The sequence below is a fragment of the Protobothrops mucrosquamatus genome, unplaced genomic scaffold, assembly GCF_001527695.2.
Source record: "Protobothrops mucrosquamatus isolate PMUCROS unplaced genomic scaffold, P.Mucros_1.0 scaffold18, whole genome shotgun sequence".
Lineage (NCBI taxonomy): Eukaryota > Metazoa > Chordata > Lepidosauria > Squamata > Viperidae > Protobothrops > Protobothrops mucrosquamatus.
Window position 1 is genome coordinate 739,284 of NW_015386403.1, and position 8,325 is coordinate 747,608.

Consider the following 8,325-nt stretch of genomic DNA (forward strand, 5'->3'; position numbering starts at 1 on the left):
TCTTCTTGTACTCTCACACTCAGCAAAAGAACCCCCAGACCCACCTGCTTCACTGCCACCTTAAGCAACTCTTCCATCCAATAGCAGCTTCCCAGCCTGCTTATATAAACACCCTAGAATTTGCAACTTCCTGCTGGTTTCCCCATTGATTTTGGTTGTTGAAAGTCAACGGGAAGTTGTGAGGAACTCTTCACTTAATGAACCACAATCCTCACTTAATGATGGCAATGAGAACTGCAGGGATTATCATCACTATATGATGTGGTTGAATAATGTCTCACTGTAGAACTGCATCACTTAGCAACAGAAATTATGGTCCCAACTACTGTTGTTAATTGAGGACTATATGTACTGTTGGATGTCAATAACAGAATTTTCGCTTACATGGAAGATATTAACACAGGAAATAAGAAAACATTTTTAGCAAGAGGGAATAAAATTTATCAATGTCTTTTTAAATACAAAATGAAGATCAGAAGGACAATAACAAGTCAAAAGATTGCAACATTAAAAGTGGCAATATTGAAATGACACAGCATTCAGAACCTGCCAAAAGAGATTTAAGAATACAGTCAATAATCAAAATATCCTTCATTGGATAGCTGTCTATAATGCCAATAGAAATGCTATAACTGTTCATATTAGAACATCCATATGCTAAGGGCAGCATATCACTACAGATTTGTCATTTTTAATTTCGGCCTTATTTATTCTCAAATAAATATTCCACACTATATAATCATTTACAAAAATACAATGGAGCTGGTGAGACATTCTTTTATGAAACAACTTTGGCTACACTGAATTGAAAAATGTGTAAGTTTTCTTATTTTCATAGTCTGTTCCTTCACTGCATTTGACTTTTGATGCAATTATCTAATTATTATCTCTAAATGTTTTCCTCTCATTTTCCTACCAGAAAAAATCAGACTAGCTTGTTTTGTTCGTTGTGTGGGGTTTTTTTCCTGCTTTTTTTTAAATGAGCCATATGTATACCCCTGAGCAGTGCAGGTTTGCTAAACTATCAATTTTAATTCCAGAGATTTTCAAATTAGAGATAAATGACAAACACATCCCATCCACATTTTATTTGAATTGACAGATTCATTTATTTTGACTATATGAGAATGTGCATGCATTGAAAATTTGTTCCTTTCCAAAAAGTTATCAATTGCAGTTTTAACTACACATCGACAGACAGACAGAAAATAGACAAAAATACTCATAGCATATGACACAGAAAATATTTAACGTTACCATATTTGAGAAGAAAAGTAGGACTATAGGAAAAGAGTATGCAAAAATATTAGGACAAAAGCAAACACAATGCATACAAATGAAGATCCATAAACTAAGAGGAAATAGGGAAAAAAATCCAGATATGGAACTGGAACAATGAAAAACAAGGAAAGCAAGATTGGAAATGATAGTGATGGAACAAAGTCATAGAAGTCATAGAAGCTTACTTTAGAGGGCCCATTTAGACTACTGAACCTAATCTCTTATTTAGTTCAAGAATCCACATTAAAACATTCCTGGCTGCCCAGCCTCTAACGGAACACATCTGGCAAAAAAGAAAGAATGAAAGAAACACCTCTCCACCACTCTGGGTAGCTTGCTCCAATAATAAAACCACAATTGTTATTAAAATGTTTTTATAATAGTCTATCTTCCTGTAACATAAATCCATAATCGATATCTTGAAGAACAGTGAACAGATTTTGAACTTTCAACTGATAACCTTTCAGCATTGTTGTTCTCAAAGCTAAACATGCCTAGCTTCTTCGATTTGTCTTCATAGACTTAACATCTAATCCCTTGATCATCCTCATTTTCTTCCTCTGAACTTGATTCAGTTTTTCTGAATCATTAAAGAATGGTATTAAGTGCTGGACACAGAACTCATGGTAAGGTATCAGAATAAAGCTAAAGTCTTATTTCCGATGACTTGAAAAAAAGTCTTAATTCCTATGATTTAGCTGCATCAAATTCTGTAGATGTAACTAAAATTTCCCTGTGTCATTTTGGGATCTACCTCATACTGATGACTAATACTATGTTCACTTTGTAACAACTGCTCTAGTACCGTATATTTTTTCAGAAGTTATAAAGCTGATGTGCTTTTATAAATGGTAAAACTTATATAATTATAAGCCCAGGTATCCTCTACAGAATAATTGTGCACCTGATCAGTTTCTAAGTGAAAAACTTTGCAATGATTAAATTTCATCCTGTTTGTTTGTTTGTTTATATTTCATATTTCTAAGCTGTCCATCTCTCTCAAAGAGTGATTCTGGATGGCATACAATAAAACATTGAATATAAAACAGCATATAAAATATTGAAGTAGTAAAGTTAAAATTTGTATATATAAGTTAGGCTGTCATGGCACTAATCACCTCATGATTGTGTGCTTGTAATTCAAGGCTGCAGAGTGATGTTTGGAAGGCCAGAAGAATGGAGAGTCTGCCTCAATCAAAATTCTTTAACTGATAGCATCTACAACAGGGCTTTTCAACCTTTTCACCCATTGTACCACTTTTAGGATATGGCAACATCCGAGTACCACCAGTCGCCTAGCAAGGTGTCAAAAACTTGATGACCCCCCCCCAAAAGGAAAAAAGTGATGAAGTCCAGGTAGTCCTTGACTTACAACAGTTCACTTAGTGACTGTTTGAAGTTACAAAGGCACTGAAAAAAGTGCCCCCCAAGCCACAGCCGAGCAAGACACCTGCCTGCCCACCCGGCGGTGCTCTTCCTCCTGTCCGAGATTTTCATTGTTGTGAGCATTTCTGTTGAGGATTGGCAGCAGGGGTGGGGTGGGGGTTGTTTGGTTTTTATTCCCCCTGTCTGCTGGGTGGTTGCAGCAGGTTTTGGTCACTTCACATGACCTTGGGACACTGTGACCGTCATAAATATGAATCAGTTGCCAAGCAGCTGAATGTAAATCAGAAGACCCTGCAACATTCCAGCTGATCGGCGCTTCTTCTGGGCTCAGCAGAAGCGCCAGGATCAGCGACGAGCTCCAGCTGGAGCCTGGTGCTGATCCTGGCGCTTCCACTGAGCCCTGACAGCCCTGCAGCTCCAGCCATCTCTCGCTCAGGCTTGTGCGGTGCTGCCACCGGTTCAGCTCATTCCCCTCCCCCGCTACCACTTTTCTAGGATGGTCGTGTACCACCTGCCAGCTGCCAATGTACCACAGGTGGTACCCGTACCACTGGTTGAAAAGCCCTGATCTACAACATATCTTCCCTGCCTGGCTAGCTGGGATGGGCCAATGTAATGGGATAAAGCCATAGGTAGTCTGTTACTTTCATCCTGTTAGTTTCAGCTCATTTTTTCAACCTATGAAACTAATCCTGAATTTCATTTCAGTGTTCCAGGGTATTACGTATCCTATCAATTTGTCAAAAAATAGGGTAAGAATCTATGCCTCTTCGTTGAAGTTCAGAACTGAGGACTGAAATTTGTGAGTCAAGAACTCATTCCGAACTGATAAGGAACTATTGACAAGCTCTTGGAATTTGATTTTTTAAATTGGGTATGTATCTATTTAATTTATATTAATCCAATCTATGCTTTCTATGAATCTGATATGAATCCAATATATAGTTAGCCTGGAGATCATTTTCAGAATCTAAGAAAGGAATCTAAGAAATAAAGTTAGTTGGTAAATAAAGTTTAGTATTTGACTAATCTTTGATGACTTTTCATAACTGTATTATAGTTAAAGTGTTTACATATTGATCTATTTATACTTACTCTAGAATTTTCCCAAATATCAAAGTCAGATTATGTTGTCAATTTTATGGATCTTCTTGAAAACAAATGTAATATTTTTCTCATCTAGTACTTATATTGTTCTCCAGGATTTCTCAAAAATAATGCATCAGATTTGGGCACACAGCTAGAAAATTTAGTAGTCTAGAATGCAAACAAAGATGGTCCTAGTGAAGTTCAGTCCATCTCATGCCAGTAGTTCGTCACTCATATAAGTCATATAATAGCGCCATAAATCAATTCTCTTCCATCAACACCACTTATTTAGCCAATCTTTCATTTGTGCTGTTTTATTATCCAGTTATTTTTAATAGACTGGAAGAACTGGATAAGCACAATAGCTAAGCCCTAGAAAAGGACTTCAAGTCCATAAAATGTCACTGCCTGTGGAAATACAGTATGATTTGTATCAGATTCTGCAGCTGAGTTCAGCAGTAAATCTCAGCTTGCCAAACATTTAACTGCTTATTCAGCACTAAACTTGACCCCCTAAGATGTCTTGATTAGTTAAAAAAGCTTTACTGCAGACAAGAATGATATCTTAAAGACAATGGTTTAGTCTGCCATTGCAGTGCAAACGTTTCAGAGCCCTTGTAGAAATTTGTGGTCCAGAGAATGAACTCTGTTTTTCTGAATAAATGGATATTTGGCCAATCTCTTGCTGGTATTGAGAAGCAGCTGATGAAAGTTTACCTAGTGGCTCTCTCGAGCTCTGGAATTACTGGTTTTTTGTTTTGTTTTGTTTTGTTTTTGCCTAGTATCTGCATAAATAATCAGGGAAAGTTGTTGATGAAATTGATAAATCATTTGGTCTGCTTGGCACAAATTTATTTGTCTCTTTAAACAATCCATTACCGATTACCACATTTTTTCTTGCCTTATTGTAAGGCGTAGCTGTATCTCCTTTGCTCTACAGAAATCCACCATTCTATCTGCTCTTCAACTCTTTCCATTTGTGAAGGCTCAAAGCTGTGTATTTTTTCTCAGAAAACATGAAAATTGTTTTTTGAGTTTCAACTGTGCAATATTTTCCATGCTTCTGGAGAATGATTGAAACTCCTGTTCACCAGATTTGCTTCTTTGATTGTATTCCTTAGGGATAGCTATTGCTTGCCTTAACTTCATTTGACACTCTTTTGTTACTGATCAGCCTTTATCCCCTCTCTCTGGCTGAAGGGTGCTTCAGTCCTCTGAGTTTTTCTTCAAACTCCACTATAAGTTTGCAATTGGTATATGCCAAAATTTATTTCTAATTGTTGCTTTTTCAAGCTCTCAGATCAACCAAGCAAAGAAGAAAAAAAGAAAAAAAGGTAAAGATTTCCCATTCCTCTTTTCTAATTATCTGCATTTTCCTGTTCTCTCATTTAGTGAGTTTGTTCCCTAAAACCTGGCTGCCTTATGTTCCTCTAGTTACTAACCAGGAATCAGTCACTTTATCATTCATAGACTGGCAATCAAGATACACCCTTGCATTTAGCTGCTATTCAAATGATGGACTTTTTGCCCCTCAGAAGTAAAGTTCAATCCCTCAGATTCTCTGTTCATTCTTTTCTCTCTCTTGTTTGTGTTCCTGTTGAACTCCCAGTGACTCTTCCTGTTCATTTGTTCAGGAACTACTCATTTATATCTATGTTTGACTTAATCTGCTCCCTAAAAGAGAATTTCAGTATTAGAAATTAGTTGGTCTTATTTTTTTACACACTTTCAACTCAGATTTAATACTTTAAAATCAAAAGCTTTATTTTTCATATGCAAACCAATGCATTTTAATTGGCACATTTTCACTCTTAAATAGTATGATGATTTTTCACTCTTAAACAGTATGTTAAATGAGTGATTTATAAATCTGGAAATTAGGCAATATTCCAAAACTGCTGGACAAAGCAATCTATAATTGCTATGAAATATCCAATCCTAACAAATCTATGAAAAGTGAAAATAAAAAAGAAGGTGTATTAAGTGTATTTTACAGGGAAGGAAATAAGAAATCTCATAGTAATATCTAGCCTACTTCATTTTGCAGGCTACATGACACCATTATTTCTTGGTTCCATACATTATTTAAAAGAAATAGCCAGCTTTTTGATAAGCAGAACAGTGATTAAGTAAATTATCCCACCCCAGACTAATGAACTGCAAAATTTACTATTCCAGCAAACCATTACTTTGCTTTGATAATTTGGTGTTACAGAATTATAATCCAATTTTAGTGAAGGTGGAAATCAAGATCAAAAGAACCAGTTCAATACTATATGAGCCTGCTATTCTAAGAAGGTTTAAAATTGTCATCTAATCCAAAATCCAGCTGCTTATGGACTTCCAGCGAGGGTATGGAAAACTGAAGATATCCCTGGAAAATGGCTGAAATTATGGTTGAAATTTGTGGCCAGGTGCAGTATTTTGAATTGTCAAAATCTCTCTAGAAAAAAAGAGAAACCTTGAGATTGCAAACACATACTTTGGACAGTTACTTCTCATAAATTAATTGCAGGAAACAATTATTTCTGTGGTCAGTTCGAGTTGAGAGATTCTATCTAAGGTTATAATCATAATATAACTTTTTTGGACTCAAAGTTCAGTTGATCCTGATTTCTTAACCAATTTCAAATTCATTTTCATTGCTTTTTAAGCATTGACAGGCTACATTTTCCACTGGTATTCACTGGGAGAATTTTCTTCAATCCTTAATGAAATAAATGTTAACTATGACTTTAAGAATCTATTAAAAATTGTTTTTTGAAATTAACAGCAAAGCAGTAATTGCAGTGTTGTTTTTAGAAAATTGTAAACAGACAAAGGATTCAGAATAATTATTATAATAAAATATTGATAAATTGATTAAAATTAAAGATTCTTAATGCAAAAACATGAATAGTTTCCCTGTGAAGACAGGGAAACTATTCATGTTTTTGCATTAAGAAGCAAAACAAAATGATAATATGGAATTTTGAAGGTTGGATATTAGAAGGAACCAGAGGAAAACAAAACAATGGATATGTTGAAAGGCATTGTAAACAAATAACTGAACAAAATATTGTTAAGGATTTCTACCATTATTCATAGACTAGATATTGCTATGAATTTTTTTTTAATCTGGATTTACAGATTACAAATTGCAAGAAGGATATGGAACAAGATGAAACACGGAATTTACCAATGACATTGGCTAATATTTAACTAAAATTGATATACAGATAAGATACATGAAAAATAACTTGGAAACCTATTTATATTGGATCTGCAGAAGAATCTTGTTAATGTTGTCACTGACTCTGTGAGATGAGGCAAAGAAAAAATGAACCATTTGTCAGTATAATATTTGAAGTGATCTAAGATCAAGATTATGGGGAGGAATAGGGAGGAATATAATGTGGATTTATTTGATCAAAGTTAAAATAGATAGATTGATATTTTTGGTGACCTTTAATTGTTTCTGAGTAGGATAAGAATGTTTTAAGGCTTTGTTTTATGTATAACAGTTATATAGGAAAGAGATAATTTGTTATGTTTTAAACCTGATTAAGGTTCAGATAGTTATTTTATTGGCTATGATGAGATTTGAGGGATTTATTTAAAAATAGAAAATGAGATATAAATGTAAAAGGAAGGAATTCAAGTGGGTTCATTAGATTAAGTATGTAACTTAATGGTTACACATGTTTATTTCTGGCCAGAGTTAAAGAGCTTTTGCTGATTAGAATGGATGATGAGGCTTTAGATATTTGTTTTTAGAGAATGAAGTGAGACTAGGCATGAAAGCCAGCTGGATGACTTCGGACCACACACTGTCTCTCAGTCTAACCCACCACACAGGGTTGTTATGGGGAAAATAGGAGGAGGAAGGAGCATTAGGTATGTTTGCTGCCTTGGGTTATTTACAAAAATAATAAAAGTGGGATAAAAATAGATGAATAAATAAATATGTGATGAAGAGATGGTGATAAGTTGTTAAAGTTGTTTATACTTGTATTTGTATTTGTGTGTACACACACACACACACACATAACTTTTAAACAAGACGATAAAAGCTAACATAGGGCTCAGGTAATATATACAAAAGATATTATTTATTTATTCCTCATACCTTTAGACAAGGCCTTACTTCAGATATGAATCTTTTGAGAGAATCTTTATTGTGTAACATTCTCTTTCATGAAACTAATGTCTTGAGAATTAATTTTGGTTTTAGAAGAAAATCTCCAAATTCTAGTTTCTATCTAACAATATTAATATGGGTACTATTCAGGTGATAAACCAAGTATAGTAATAATAGTAATACTGCCCGGGTCTTAGCATGTTAATTTCTTTGATAGTTCATGAACCTTATTTGTATTTGGTACATGATTATTATATGCAGGGCTTTTTTTCAGCCGGAACGCGGCGGAACCGCGTTCCGGCACCTTTTTCCGGGCCGGCCGCACCGGAAATAGCCCCTCCCACACCGGAAATAGCCCCTCCCAAATTTTACTTGCATTCCTGTTCTCTAAAGGGGCGGTCCTAGGGTTTGATGAGGGCGTGGCCAGGTTTGAGTTCCGCCACCTTTTC